Here is a 16,364-nt window from a genome sequence, read left to right as displayed (position 1 = left end):
GTTCCAGAAGATCAACTGAAATAGGCTCTACAGGAAAAAATCTTACATACTTCCTTTTAGCCCTGAGTTCCTTTTTAGACTCTCGAACCATGTATTAAAGTATCATGACTCTCAATAGTAGATTTAAATTAGTTTCACCTTTCTACTTACTTGTCACCTCTACCCCTAAGACACCCTTCTAGACCCAGAGGGAAAAGAGACAGGGAATTAATAGATAGTCATGAGCTATAGGCGGTGAGATGGAATGGAAGTCTTCTCTTTTTCCAGGAGAGCATGCCTAGATGGATTACTCCAACTGATGAGCACAGAGTAATAGCAATGGCTTAAGAGTACATGTGGCAATGTGAGGTGGTTTTGTGTCTATTCATTGCTGTCCTACTTTGTTCCTGGAGCTAGGAGGAGGGTATTCTGCTGATTTTGACAGAACTGATAGGACTAGTTAAAATGGCTGAGGACAGAACCCTACTGTGTCCACATGGGTACTTGTTTCTTCCTTAAGGACTCCTTAGCCCTCAGCCCTTTACAAGGTGGCGTGGGTGAGTGATTTACTATGAATATAGAGGGTTGAGGCTAGATTCAGAAACACTGGGCCATGTAAGGACCTGTCATCGCCTACCTTTCACTGTAGTATCTTTTATTTCCCTCCTCCTTTCTTCTATTGCAAATGTTTGCTTCCCTCCATCCCTAGAACCTGTGTTTACTCCAACCACATTCAGTGTAAAGTATCTCTTAAACACTTAAAAATGTGTGTAGCTTTGTCCTTTAAAATATGTAGACTCCAATAATGGGGAATGGTGTCTGCGTCTTCTGCAAGTAACCTCTTTCATTCTGCCACCTATCGGATACCTTGAAGCAATTGATCTAGTGCAGGGGATTTAATTGTTAAAAAATACCAGAATAACCTAGGGTAGCCTTTTAAATGTACAGATGCCCAGGCCCATCCTATGACAATAATTCCTTTGGTTTTGGAGGTGGAACCTCCAAACATACATATTCCTCCTTTGGTTTTAGAGGAACCTTAGGGAACCTTAGGTTGTATTCCCTAATTCTATTATCATCATCAATCAACTTAATAACTGTGTGAGATTCACAAAGGGGAACATGTTAAAATGCATATTCTCAAGCCCTATCCCTGAAATCTGCATTTTTACAAACACCACAGTTACTTGAAGTACACAAGTTGTAAACAACACTTTGATAAACACTGCTCTAAGTCTGGGAAGTTAAAATTGGTCTCAGTTACCAACAGCAATGCAGTTTGGGACATAGTGGAAAGAGGAGGTAGATCTGATCAGCTATTGAGTCCCTGTAGTTCAGTTGACCCAAAAGGTCATCATTGGAGTCTCAGCTTCAGTAATGTACTGAGCTGTGGTTACAAGCTAGGCAAATGAGGCCAGATGACAGCTGAAGAAACTGCTAATTAAATTTGGTCTAAAGTCAGGCCACCAACTGGCAGGCACAAGTTCTTTTTTTAGTTGGAGAATATGGATGAGGGGAATAGGAAAGATCTGAAATATTAGAACTTTTCTGCTGAGTTCTCAAACCTCTGTTCTTCTTTATTTCTCTCACATCTTAAGTAGTTTCCTCTGTAATAGTGTCAGAATTGACTCCTGAATTATTATTATTTTTTTAAAGATTTTATTTATTTATTTGACAGACAGATAGCGAGAGCAGGAACACAAGCAGGGGGAGTGGGAGAGGGAGAAGCGGGCCTCCTGCCGAGCAGGGAGCCCGATGTGGGACTCGATCCCAGGACCCTGGGATCATGACCTGAGCCGAAGGCAGACGCTTAACGACTGAGCCACCCAGGCGCCCTGACTCCTGAATTATTATTCATTGTTAAATTATGTTAAGAATGCATTTGAAATGCAAGAACAAGCAGTATAATGTAGACACTATTTGAAAAGGCACTTAGACTTTAAATGAGGGAGAAATATTTTTTCAATGATATTTGAAAAATGCAGGAAATGTTTGTGTATGTCATACTGTGTATTTAGTGAAACCATCTCATTATTTTATATATAGTGAAGTGTCCTTCAACTGTGAAAAGCCAGTGGGGCTGGTTGCTTTTCTATTAATGGGGGAGCCAAGAGGGCATAGCTTCTCCTGGAAGTTAAACTGAGTTTGAGATTTCACATATACTGTGGTTTTCTATTGTTGTTTAGGTCTTTGGCTCCTAATTATTACTGAGAGTTCTGTCTCCTCTTTCAGTCAACTAGATGGTAAGCTTCCCGAGGGCAGGCATCTTGTCTCAGACTTCTTAATAGTCCTCTATCTAGTACAGGACTGTACACATAGTAGGCTTTCAATAAAGATCTAACTTACATGAGAGTAATGAGATGGGAATGAAAGGATTGCACATGTCTACTCCACTTGTGCTTAGTTGTAGTTCTAAGACCTATAGTACCATGGGATAAGGATGGTATGATTTTGGCAAATGTGCCCCAGTAGTTGCTGATTATATTATATTATATTATATTATATTATATTATATTATATTATATTATGCAGAGTTAAGCTGTGATATTTAGAGTTTATTATAGCTCAGTCATTATTAGCAAAATGGATAAAGAACTAAGAAAATTAGCAGGCCTCATTCATAAGAATTAAAGAGAAGGAATCATCCTTATGCTTTATAATAATGAAACTAGTATCTATAGGCTTTAATGTATGAGTCATAGAAATTTGAATGTCTGCCAACTTCCACAATATTTTTGTAGACATGATCTGATACCTACCTTTATGAAGGTTATTTCAGATGAATCTGTGTATAAGCATACTAGGAGAGTAGGGAGGAATTATTCCCTATGTAGACAACTGGGCATAGAAGTAGAGCCATTCATACATAAATGAGAGAATTTGACATGACATACAATGATATTTCATAAAAAGCAGATATGTTAGATATTTTGGTCTTCTTACTGGTGCTTCCACTTACTAATAACTGCCACTAAAGTATATAAGGTAACTCTCACTGTTGTGAAAAACAATGAATTTATACTTTCCTGCAGCTATAACCATAAATCTGAAATAGAAAGGTTGATGGTAGCCACCACTTGTATGAAAAAGAAAAATGCAGTTGTTGGCTTCCTAAAACTTGTAAGAAAGAGGAAGCATTATGCAAATTAGTTAGACAGGTATATATTTAATAGATTTGTTTCATTCAACCATCTGATTATTTCTTAGAATTCTTATCAAACATCTGCTTCTCTCTTTGATTTCAGTTATTCTGATAAAGTGCTCCTCAGGAAAACCCAACCTCACTCACAAATGTCAGAGCCAGGCTTTGTTGCACTAAGAGAATGGGCCAGAGAGGGAAAGGATAGTGCTGAGAACCTAGACAGGCTTAAAGGTGTCAGGCAGACAGGAAGGCAGGCAATCTGGAAAGTTTCCAGCAGCAGGCATTAGGAAGAGGCCCAGACACTTAAACAGAGCCCAACTGATATGCTGAGGTCCAGACAGGCCAATAATTGGTAAAAAGGGGTCTTGCAACAGCTGGCAAGGAACAAATCATGAAGATAATGTTCAAAGCAGACATAACCTAATCACAAAGATAGACTCTAGATATGGATTCTAGGTTAGGCATGTTGCTAAGACTGGTTATAATAAGGAAGAATATCAGAATGAGATCTAAAATAAAGATGGCAGTTCTCATCATTAAGATTATGGTTCCAGACTGGGGATGAAGTTGAACCCATGGACAGAAATACAATGACTTCAGCTATTAGGATCAATTAGCTGTTGGAGTTCTAAGCTAGACACTAAGATTAGTGTATTCCTGTGCTAACTTTATTTAGATAGGTGCTTGTTGCCATTCCCCAACATAGAGGGAAATTTAATTTGAATGAATATTGCAACTTGCTTATACAATTTTATCTTAAAATGTGTTTTGTTACATATTCATTCAGCAAACATTTATTAAATGATTACTATATATCAGATACTGTAGAATACCAAGATGAATAAAACACAGCCATTGTCCTTAGAAAACTTATAGGTTCATGAAGCAGCAACCATCTAAACTGAGGATTACTCTATTACACTATAGTATGCTAAAAGCACAAGAAATAGACGTAACTTTCATTCATTCATTCAGTCAACCAAATGAATTGAGTGCCTTCTATTTTCCAGGTGCTAGTCTGGAACACAGAAGGCCTACACTTGTGGTGTTACAAAAAACTTCCAAGAGAAGGTAAAACTTGATCTGAATCTTTTAAGAAGTAAGCAGGTAAAAGGATATGGTAGATGGTATCCATTCTTCCCTTCTTATATACAAACAGAACCTTGAATTTTTCGAGACAGCACTGTGTGTAGTTAAAAACTATGTACTCCTGGGGCACCTGGGTAGCTCAGTTGTTAAGCGTCTGCCTTTGGCTCAGGTCATGATCCCAGGGTCCTGGGATCAAGCCCCACATTGGGCTCCCTGCTCAGCGGGAAGCCTGCTTCTCCCTCTCTCACTCCCACTGCTTGTGTTCCATCTCTCACTTTGTCTCTCTCTGTCAAATAAATAAATAAAGTCTTAAAAAATAATAAATTTATTTTAAAAAACCAACTATGTACTCCTTTATACACCATTCTAAGTATGAGTAACCATGTAGGTAAAAGTCTTTTGGATGCGGCTTTGTTGAAAACCATTTTTTTTTCCAATGAAAATGAACTTAACTAACAGGTTTCTTAATGCTTAGAATGCAGATATGACTCCTAGAGATGGAATCATCATCTTGTAACAGGAGTCCCTGCTGATATTGTGCAACTTCTATATCCTTTGGACTTTTGTTCAAGCCATTGTAGTCACTTTTCTATTATGTTCCATTAAACACAATTCAAAATAATAAAAAGATACTGGGGTATGGTAGTAGAGAGTTCAAGAGAAACTTCACAATCATAGGAAACAATGGCATTTAGTACAAAGGTGTGGAGTAAGAAGCCTCCAAGATGAAGAAACTATAAGGAGACCAAACTGGTTGGAGTTATGAAGGGAAAGTGGCCAGAGATGAAGTTGGAGAGGTAAGTGAAGACCAATTCCTTGTAACCCGTATTAAGGAGTGTGAGCTTTGTTGTAAAGGCAGGGAATAGTCTCTTATGGATTTTTAAATGACCTACTATTTGCATTTTAGAGAGAATGTTTTGTTATACTTAGGCATGTTTAGAAGAAGAGAGACTGATAACAGGCAGAATAGGTAGGAGATTTATAATCATCTAGCTGATGAAAAAACAAAACTAAGGTAGTAGAAATGGAAATTGATAGACAAGATTGGAGTTACTAATTATAGGTCTCTAGAAAATATTCAGAATACATCAAGGAGGTAGAATCAACATGGACTGGTGTGTGAATTTGAAGGGAAGAATATCTCAAGGATGATTCTCAGGTTTCTTTCTTGGGTGACCAGATGGTTCACCAAGATAGTCAATACAAAAGGAGATGATGGCTAAGTAATTATCCAAACTCTGATATCTCTCATAACCAAGGCAATTTTATGTATATTTTGCCAATTGTGAAAATATCTCTTAGAAGTAGTGATAATACAGCCTCAACTCTTAAAGATGACCTTTATATAAACTTAATATTTTTAGAAAAGTCCTAAGTAGATTGAGATAGAGATAGTAGTATTTTATCTTCATATAATACCATGTTTATGCTGTCCTTTAATATTTCTTCAAGCACTGTTACAAAGAAACAAAAAATGTAAAAGCAAAAATAACAAGAACAAAACAGCTACACTACAGGAACCATAGTAATGATTTTGGTTTTTCTTTCCTATTTCAGCCCAGTTCAAAACTCCGTAAGAAGAAAATGATGAATGGAAAAGAATAAGAAGGAGAAAAATGTGCCATAGGAGACATTTAGTAGACACTATTTTAATGTGTCTAGCATAGCTCTGCATAGTTTTACACCTTTATGAGTTTATTGTGATAAAGGTGACAGGGAGATGTAGGCTCCAGGCATTACTAAATAATGATACAATGTTGAGTTTTACTTGATACTTCTATTAAAATATTTTCACAAAGTCTGTGCTCTTTCAATCTAGCCTAAAGAGTACTAACATAAAAAGTCCTAACACTGGCAAAGGGAATCAAAATTACCCCCTTTCTCTTCCATCTAGTTTGGCCTCTCTTTAGTTTGGCCAAGTCTGGATGAAAGGCACTTGTTATCAGCTTGTGTACCTAAAAGTGAAAACAGTAATGTCCAAAGTCTACTGCCCATTTATTGACTGGATTATTTGTTTTTTAGGTGTTGAGTTTGAGAAGTTCTTTATAGATCTTGGATACTAGTCCTTTATCCGTAATGTCATTTGCAAATATCTTCTCCCATTCCATGGGTTGCCTATTAGTTTTGTTGACTGTTTCCTTTGCTGTGCAGAAGCTTTTTATCTTGATGTAATCCCAAAAATTCATTTTTCTTTTTGTTTCCCTTGCCTTTAGAGACATGTCTTGAAAGAGGTCACTGTGGCCAATGTCAAAGAGGTTACTTCCTATATTCCCCTCTAGGATTTTGATGGATTCCTGTCTCACACGTAGGTCTTTCATCCATTTTGAGTTTATTTTTGCATATGGTGTAAGAGAATGATCCAGTTCCATTCTTCTGCATGTGGCTGTCCAATTTTCCCAGCACCATTTATTGAAGAGACTGTCTTCTTTCCATTGGAAATTCTTTCCTAATTTGTTGCAGATTAGTTGACCATAGAGTAGAGGGTCCATTTCTGGGCTCTCTATTCTGTTCCATTGATCTATGTGTCTGTTTTTGTGCCAATACCATGCTGTCTTGATGATCACAGCTTTGTAATAGAGCTTGAAGTCAGGCATTGTGATGCCCCCAGCTTTGGTTTTCTTTTTCAACAATCCCCTCATGATTCAGGGTCTTTTCTGGTTCCATACAAATTTTAAGATTGTTTGTTCCAGCTCTGTGAAAAATGTTGATGGGATTTTGATAGGGATAGTATTGAAAGTGTAGATTGCTTTGGGCAACAAAGACATTTTCACAATGTTTATTCTTCCAATCCATGAACAGGGAATGTTTTTCCATCTCTTTGTGTCTTCCTCAATTTCTTTCATAAGTGTTCTGTAGTTTCTAGAGTATAGATCCTTCACTTCTTTGGTTACGTTTATTCCTAGGTATCTTATGGTTTTTGGTGCTATTGTAAATGGAATCAATTCTTTAATTTCTCTTTCTTCAGTCTCATTGTTCATGTATAGAAATGCAACTGATTTCTGTGCATTGATTTTATATCCTGCCACATTGCCGAATTGCTGTGTGAGTTCTAGTAATTTGGGGATGGAGTCTTTTGGGTTTTCCACATAAAGTATCATGTCATCTGCGAAGAGAGAGAGTTTGACTTCTTCTTTGCCAATTTGAATGCCTTTTATTTATTTTTGTTGTCTGATTGCTGAGGCTAGGACTTCTAGTACTGTGTTGAACAATAGTGGTGAGAGTGGGCATCCCTGTCATGTTCCTGACCTTAGGGGAAAAGCTCTCAGTTTTTCCCCATTGAGAACGATATTTGCAGTGGGCTTTTCATAGATGGTTTTTATGATATTGAGGTATGTTCCCTCTATCCCTATATTTTGAAGAGTTTTTTTTTTTTTAAGATTTTATTTATTTATTTGAGACAGAGAGAATGAGAGAGACAGAGAGCACATGAGAGGGGGGAGGGTCAGAGGGAGAAGCAGGCTCCCTGCCGAGCAGGGAGCCCAATGCGGGACTCGATCCAGGGACTCCAGGATCATGACCTGAGCCGAAGGCAGTCGCTTAACCAACTGAGCCACCCAGGCACCCTTGAAGAGTTTTTTAAAAAAAGATTTTATTTATTTATTAGAGAGAGAGAGATAGCAAGAGAAAGAACACAAGCAGGGGGAGTGGGAGAGGGAGAAGCAGGCTTCCTGTGGAGCCCTGATATGGGGCTTGATCCCAGGACCCTGGGATCATGAACTGAGCGGGAGGCAGATGCCCAACAACTGAGCCACCCAGGCACCCCTCTATTTTGAGGAGTTTTAATCAGGAAAGGATGCTGTATTTTGTCAAATGTTTTTTCTGCATCAATTGAGAGGATCATGAACAGACACTTCTCTAAAGAAGACATACAAATGGCTAACAGACACATGAAGAATGTTGAACATCACTAGCCATCAGGGAACTACAAATCAAAACCACAATGAGATACCACCTTCCACCAGTTAGGCAAAAATTAACAAAATAAGAAACAACAAATGTTGGCAAGGATGTGGAGAAAGGGGAATCCTCTTACACTGTTGGTGGGAATGCAAGCTGGTACAGCCACTCTGGGAAAACAGTATGGAGGTTCCTCAAAATGTTAAAAATAGAGCTGCCCTATGACCCAGCAGTTGCATGACTAGGTATTTACCCCAAAGATACAGACATAGTGAAAAGAAGGGCATGTGCACCCCGATGTTCATAGCAGCAATGTCCACGGTAGCCAAACTGTGGAAGGAGCTAAGGTGTCCTTAAATAGATGAATGGATAAAGAAGATGTGGTTCATATATACAATGGAATATTACTCAGCCATCAGAAAGAATGACTACCGACCATTTGCATCAACATGGATGGAACTGAAGGGAATTATGCTAAATGAAATAAGTCAAGCAGAGAAAGACAATTATCATATGATTTCACTCATATGTGGAACATAAGGAATAGAGCAGAGGACAACAGGGGAAGGGAGGGAAAATTGAATGGGAAGAAATCAGAGAGGGTGGCAAACCATGAGAGACTCTGGACTCTGGGAGGGAACCAAATTGAGGTTACAGAAGGGAGGGGGGTGGGGAGATGGGGTAACCAGGTGATAGGTATTAAGGAGGGCATGTGTGGTGATAAGCACTGTATGTAACGCTACATCAAAAACTAATGATGTGCTATATGCTGGCTAATTGAACATAATAAAAAAAATGCCAAAAAAAACACCCAAAACAAAGTTTAGTGACAATGATTGGAAAGAGTTGGTTGCACTCCAATTTCTGCACTTGATTGCATAAACCAGGAACCTATATTTGGGCAAAGTAACTAGAGAGTAGTAATCATTCATCCCATCTTATTTTTCAATTTAAGTTTTTATTTAAATTACAGTTAACTAACATACAATGTAATATTAGTTTCAGATGTACAATATAGTGATTCAACACTTCCACACAACACCTGGTGCTCATCACAAGTGCACTCCTTAATCCCTATTACCTGTTTAACCCATTCTTCTACCCATCTCCCCTCTGGTAACAGTTTGTTCTCTATAGTTAAAAGTCTGTTTCTAGGTTTACCTCTCTCTTTTTTTCCGCTTTGCCCATTTGTTTTGTTTCTTAAATTTGACATATGAGTGAAATCACATAGTGTTTGTCTTTCTTTGACTGATTTCACTTAGCATAATACTCTCTAGGTCCATCCACATCATTGCAAATGACAAGATTTCATTATTTTTATGGCTGAGTAATATTCCATTGTGTATATATTTTTATCCATTCGCCAGCTGAACACACTTGGGCTCTTTCCGTAATTTGGCTATTGTAGATTATGCTGCACTACTAGGTATTTACCCAAAGAATATGAAAATACTAATTCAAAGGGATACATGCACCCCAATGTTTATAGGATCATTTATCCCATCTTGATAGGATTTGGCTTATTGCTACTGTCTTCTGACTTAAATGAATATAAAGGGGGCAGTTAAAAGACTTAAAAAAGCTATTGTTGCTACAGATGAGCTGCTGCTATTCTCAAACAAGGAAGACTGCTTTTAATACTTCAGGGGATATTGGTGTGAGGGGGAGAAAAAGATATTTGTGGAATAACTAGGTTCATATGAGCTAGACATATGGATTAGAAAGTTGTTGACTGAGGTTGCTTGAGCTTTATTGGCATTTTTTTAAAAGATTTTATTTATTTATTTGCCAGAGAGAGAGGGAGAGTATAAGCAGGGGGAGTGGCAGGCAGAGGGAGAAGCAGGGTCCCTGTTAAGCAAGGAGCCCAACGCAGGACTCAATCCCAGGACCCTGAGATCATGACCTGAGCCGAAGGCAGACTCTTAACCATCTGAGCCACCCAGGTGCCCCTTTATTGGCATTTCAAAGGAAAAACTGAAAAAAGATTACAAAATTTATTTTTGGAGACCATGCTCCTAAGTAAGTTTGTAAAAACACTCCTTGGAGTCAAGTCAGACACTAGGTTAGTATTTGCTAAATTATCATTTCAAGGCCTAGAGACCTAGGCATTAAATGTATTTTTAGTTATTTGTTTAATTCACATCTTTCTGACACAGTGCTCAATAGTGGGGGAAAGTATAAGCCTCACACTCTGGGACTGGATAATAAAACACTCCAAGGGAAATTTTTTCCTGATCCTATTATATTATAATTATATATTCACTTTATACCCAGAAGGACAAGGACTCATTTAACTCTTAGCTTTTCTCTTTCTCTACCACAACTGCATCACAGATGGTTTTTCATGTGTGATTTTTTTTATTTACCTCAATTTTATTTCTAGTTTTCATTTCCTAAGTTACTTTTCAAAATCCCAAACTATTTTAATCCTAAAGCAGATTAGTTATATATCAGTACAGAATCAAACACTCGCCAGTCAGAAAGCTAGGAATGAAATCGTTTTATGTCCACAAAGACATTACGGTGATTTGAGGCCAGACCAGGTGGTAAGGTAGTAGCCATAATGGCAGAAGATCCACACTGTTGCCACTTTGCATGGAAGCAGGAAGCTACAGGAAAAAGCAATAATGCCTTAAAAGGAGTATAACAGAAAGGAAAAGAGAACAAGAACTAAAGCTGAACTCAGAAATAGCTTCTAATTTACTTTTTATTTTATTTAAAGGCTTTAGATTGCGAACTGACATTTTTACTAGGAGAAACAGTAAATAAAATGTATGAATAATTTTTATTTATATGTATACTTTATACCCCAAATATGGAAATCAGCCCATTTGAGAATGAGCATGCCAAACTGCAACATCAATGAATTAAAAATCAACTGGACTATCAATCCACTTTGAAAGGATCTATTTGTTTCAAAGTCATGTTATTTGCACTTGTAAGAAGGAAAATAAACACAGTAGTTTAAAAGTTGTAAGATGTCAAAGCTTTAAGAATTTGACTTTGACAAGTTTGAGAAGTAAAAAGAATACTCAACCTTTTTTTTTTTTTTTTTAGCACAGTACAGGAGTGTTATTCTATTTTTAAAAGATCCAAATCAATGGCTATTTTATTCAACAAACAATTATTGAACACCTTATATGTGTCACTTCTTATGCGCTACATATGAGATGTGTTAAAAATGAGAAGCAGGTAGGATACATTTCAATCCAGGAGAGGAATAAGGAGATACTAGGGCAGAATAGTAGGTGATACTTTAGGTCAAATGTAGCCTTTAGGCATCTCTTATATCCTACCATGTAGGTGACTACCTACAAAAATACCAGTTTTACCCCACATGGTGGAAAATAGAGGCCCAGAAATGTATTTCCAAATTTTGCCTTCCATCATTAGATAATGAAGACAATAAAAACATCATTTTAATTGAGAAGTTGATGAGTCTGAATAAAAACTTACATGCTTAAAAATTCCTGCAATCCTTGGCCTTTCAGTATTCTTATGATAAAGCCAACAATGGCCACTTCCTTAGTATATCCCTCAGGAACCGTTAGCTTGTACTTTAATTATTTTCCAGTAGACTTCATTTTTTAGAACATTTTTAGGCTCACAATAAAATTGAGCAGAAAGTACAGAGATTTCCCATATATCCCTTGCTGCTACACATGCATAGCCTCTCCTACTATCAACATCATGCACCAGAGTGGTATATTTGTTACAATTGATGAACCTACATTGACACATCATCATCACCCAAAGTCCATAGTTTATATGAGGGCTCATTAATGGTGTACATTAAACAGGTTTGGACAAATGTATAATGACATGTATTCACCATTATAGTTTCATACAGAATACTTTCTTGCTGCCCTAAGAATCCTTTGTGCTCCTATTCATCTCTCCCTGACCCCTAGCCCCTAACAACCACTGATTTTTTTTTTTTTTACTTTCTCTGTAGTTTTATCTTTTTCAGAATATCATATAGGGGAAATCATACAGTATGTAGCCCTTTCAGATTGGCTTCTTTCACTTAGTAATATGTAATTACGTTTACTCTGTGTCTTTTCATGGCTTGATAGCTCATTTCTTTTTAGCACTAAATAATGTTCCATTGTCTGGATTTATCAGTTTATTTTTTTATTATTTTTTAAAGATTTTATTATTTTATTTTTATTTATTTGACAGAGAGAGACAACACGAGAGAAGGAACACAAGCAGGGGGAGAGGAAGAGGGAGAAGCAGGCTTCCCACTGAGCAGGGAGCCCGATGTGGGGCTTGATCCCAGGACCCTGAGATCATGACCTGAGCTGAAGGCAAACGCTTAATGACTGAGCCACCCAGGCACCCCTGGATTTATCAGTTTATTTATCCATTCACCTACTGAAGGACATTTTGGTTGCTTGCAAATTTTGACAATGATGAATAAAGCTTCTATAAACATCCTTGTGCAGGTTTTCCTGTGGTCATAAGTTTAAATTCAGTACCAAGGAGCATGATTGTTAGATTGTATGGTAAGAGTGTGTTTCATTTTGTAAAATACTACCAAACTGTCTTCCAAAGTGAATGTAACATTTTGTATTCCTATCAGAAATGAATGAGAGTTTCTGTTGCTCCACATCCTCACCATCATTTGGTGTTGTCAGTGTTCTAGATTTTGGCTTTTCTAATAGATATGTAGTGGTCCTATTGTTGTTTTAGTTTGCAGTTCCCTAATTACACATGATGTTGAGTATATTTTCATATGCTTATTTGCTATCTATGTTTTGGTGAGATGTATGTTCAGATCTGTTGCCCATTTTATTGTGTTGTTTATTTTCTTATTGTTGAGTTTTAAGAGTTCTTTGTATATTTTGGATGGCAGCCCTTTATCAAATATGTGTTTTGCAAATATTTCTTTCCAGTCTCTGGATTGTCTTCTTATTATCTCACCAGTGTCTTTTGCAGAACTGAAGTTTTTCATTTTAATATCAATTATTTCTTTCATGGTGTTGTATCTAAAAAGTCATTGCCAAACCCAAAGTCATCTAGGTTTTCTAAGTTATCTGTTAGAAACTTTATAATTTTGAGTTTTACAATTATGTATATTATTCATTTTGAAGTAATTTTTTTTAAAAGATTTTATTTATTTATTCATGAGAGACAGAGAGAGAGAGAGAGGCAGAGGGAGAAGCAGGCTCCCAAGGAGCAGGGAGCCCGATGTGGGACTCGATCCCAGGACCCTGGGATCATGACCTGAGCCGAAGGCAGACGCTTAACCATCTGAGCCACCCAGGCGCCCTTGAAGTAATTTTTGTACAGAATGTAAGGTCTGTCTAGATTCATTTTTTTTTACATGCAGATGTCCATTTGTTTCAACACCATTCATTGAAAGACTGTCTTTTCGTCATTGTATTGCTTTTCATCCTTTGTCAAAGATCAGTTAACTATATTTGCATGGATCTATTTCTGAGCTCTCTATTCTGTTTCACTGATCTATTTGTCTATTCTTAAGACCATGCTGTCTTGATTAATATAGCTTTAAGGTAAATCTTGAAATCACGTAGTGGCAGTCCTCTGGCTTCTTCTTCATGAATATTATGTTGGCTATTCTGGGTCTTATGCATATAAACTTTAGAATAAAACTTTATATAAACTTTAGAATCAGTTTATTGATATCCACAAAATAACTTCCTGAGATTTTCCTTACTTTTAAAACTTCCCATTTTGAGACTTCAGTCTGAGAAATAGAATGGGCAGTAGGAATATCTCTAAGTAATCCTACTCAACATGCCTAATTTTGCTTAATCTGGATAATCAAATATTCCCACAATTATTTTTTACCTATATAAAACAAGAAACATGCTTTAATAGCAATGATAATACCCACCAGAATTACTACAGTTAAAAAAAAGCTTTCAAAATTAAGTGTTGGCTAGGATGTGGAGCAACTGGAATTCTCATTCACTGCTGGTGGAAGTGTAAGTTGGTGTAACTACTTTGGAAAGCTGCTTCTCTGTCTTGAGTAAAGCTGAATATATGCTTACCTTATGAAGCAAAAATTTCACACCCAGTATATATGCATACATACAGTCACCAGAAGAATGTACAAGAAATTTCACAGCAGCATTATATCACAGCTAGAATATAAATGTTAATCAACAAGAGAATAGGTACATAAACTAAGGTATATTCAGACAATTCAATGCTTCAAGTTATGAAAATGAACAACTACCACAGGCAATAGCATGAGTGAATCTCACAAACATAATGTTGGGTGAAAGCTGTCAGATACAAGACTACATACTCTTTCATTAAAATATATATAAGGTGAAAATAGTCAAGACTATTAAGAGGAATAAAATAATGAAAAGCAAAAAAATATAAGGTTCAAAAGCACAAACCTAATCTATATTAATAAATAGTGATTAGCCTTAGAGAGAAGAGAATAATGAGTGGGAAGGGAAATGAAGGAGAAATTTTGAGTTTGAGTAATTTCTATTTCTTGAGTTGGGTGATGATTACACAGTTCTTTTTGTTCTGTGAAAATTGAGCTGTATGCTAGTGACTTGTGTACTGTTTGGAATACATGCTATATTTCAGTACAAACATCTATTAGAGAAACTTATAAGCAATTCAGTTGGATCTACTGAACTCTTATAAAAACTGTCAGAATATCTATGATAGGAAATATAGTTTCTCAAACTCTTATTGGGAATCAGTAAACCACACAATTGGTTAATCTCATAAGCTAGGGAGATGAGGTTATAGATGAGGTTAGATTGGAACTTTGGTGTGTCTGATTTCAAAGCCCATGCCCATAGCCACTATCCCATACTACCTTCTATTATGTTTGGATATTCTCTTCCTTACCTACTTTTTTTTTGTACTTTCAAGTTTTTATTTAAATTACACTTAGTTAACATATATTATAATATTAATTTCAGGAGTAGAATTTAGTGATTCATAACTTACATATAACACCCACTGCTCATCACAACAAGTACCCTCCTTAATACCCATCACCCATTTAACCCACCCCCCTGCCCACATCCCTTCCAATAACCCTCAGTTTGTTCTCTATAGTTAAGAGTCTGTATTATGGTTTGACTCTCTCTTTTATCCCCACTAGGTCCATCTGTTTTGTTTCTTAGATTCCACAGATGAGTGAAATCATATGGAATTTGTCTTTCTCTGACTGACTGATTTCAATTACCGCAATACTCTCTAGCTTCATCCACATCTTTGCAAATGGCAAAATTTCATTTTTTTTTTTATGGCTGAGGAATATTCCATTGTATATATATACCACTACTCTTTATCCGTTCATCAGTCGATGGACATTTGGGATCTTTACATAATTTGGCTATTGTTGATAATGTTGCCATAAACATCAGGGTGCATGTATCCCTTCAAATCAATATTTTTGTATACTTTAAGTAAAAACCTAGTAGTGCAATTGGTGGGCCACATGGCAGTCTATTTTTAAGTTTTTGGGTAACGTCCATACTGTTTTCCAGAGTGGCTGCACCAGTTTGCATTCCCACCAACAGTGTAAGAGAGTCCCCCTTTCTTCATATCCTCACCAACACACGTTGTTTCTTGTGTTGTTGATTTTAGCCATTCTGACAGGTGGGAGGTGATATCTCACTGCAGTTTTGATTTGCATTTCCATGAGGATAAGTGATGTTGAGCATTTCTTCATGTGCCTGTTAGCTATCTGTATGTCCTCTTTGGAAAAATGTCTATTCATGTCTTCTGCCCATTTTTTAACTGGGTTATTTGTTTTTTGGGTGTTAAATTTTATAAGTTCTTTATAGATTTTGGATACTAATTCTTTATCACGTGTGTCGTTTGCATATATCTCCTCCCATTCTGAAGGTTGCCTTTGTAAAAAAATTTTTTTAAATCAACCTTAATTTTTATTATTTTTCTTTTTTTTATTATGTTATGGTAGTCACCATACAGTACATCATTAGTTCTTGATGTAGTGTTCCATGATTCATTGTTTGTGTATAACACCCAGTGCTCCATGCAATAGGTGTCCTCCTTATGAAGGTTGTCTTTTAGTTTTGTTGTTTCCTTCACTGTGCAGAAGCTTTTTATCTTGATGAAGTCCCAATAGTTCATGTTTGCTTTTGTTTCTCTTGCCTCTGAAGACATATCTAGTAAGAAGTTGCTATGCCCAATGTCAGAGAGGTTACTGCCTGTTTTCTCCTCCAGGATTTTGATGGTTTCCTGTCTCACATTTAAGTCTTTCAGCCATTTTGAATTTATTTTTGTC

At 36.7% G+C, this 16,364-nt stretch overlaps 1 long non-coding RNA gene across 6 annotated transcripts in view; it reads left to right on the top strand.

The window, feature by feature from the left end:
* Positions 1–13,830, top strand: part of LOC123848138 (uncharacterized) — a 46,048-nt gene extending 32,218 nt beyond the window's left edge. For 2 of the 6 annotated variants that reach the window (XR_010406211.1, XR_010406208.1), the window contains 2 exons: positions 4,132–4,192; positions 12,290–13,830. This is a non-coding gene — a long non-coding RNA (uncharacterized LOC123848138). Of the gene's footprint in view, positions 1–4,131; positions 4,193–4,888; positions 5,008–5,767; positions 6,516–12,289 lie in introns of all 6 variants that reach the window. The other 4 variants (XR_010406210.1, XR_010406212.1, XR_010406209.1 and 1 more) reach the window with 3 other exon arrangements.
* Positions 13,831–16,364: the final 2,534 nt, after the last annotated feature.

This window comes from Mirounga angustirostris, unplaced genomic scaffold (assembly GCF_029215605.1).
Source record: "Mirounga angustirostris isolate CCGP_5_RB_7025 unplaced genomic scaffold, mMirAng1.0.hap1 SCAF_11, whole genome shotgun sequence".
Taxonomy (NCBI): domain Eukaryota; kingdom Metazoa; phylum Chordata; class Mammalia; order Carnivora; family Phocidae; genus Mirounga; species Mirounga angustirostris.
The sequence above is the reverse complement of the archived record's forward strand: the minus strand, read 5'-3'. Positions and strand labels throughout refer to the sequence as shown.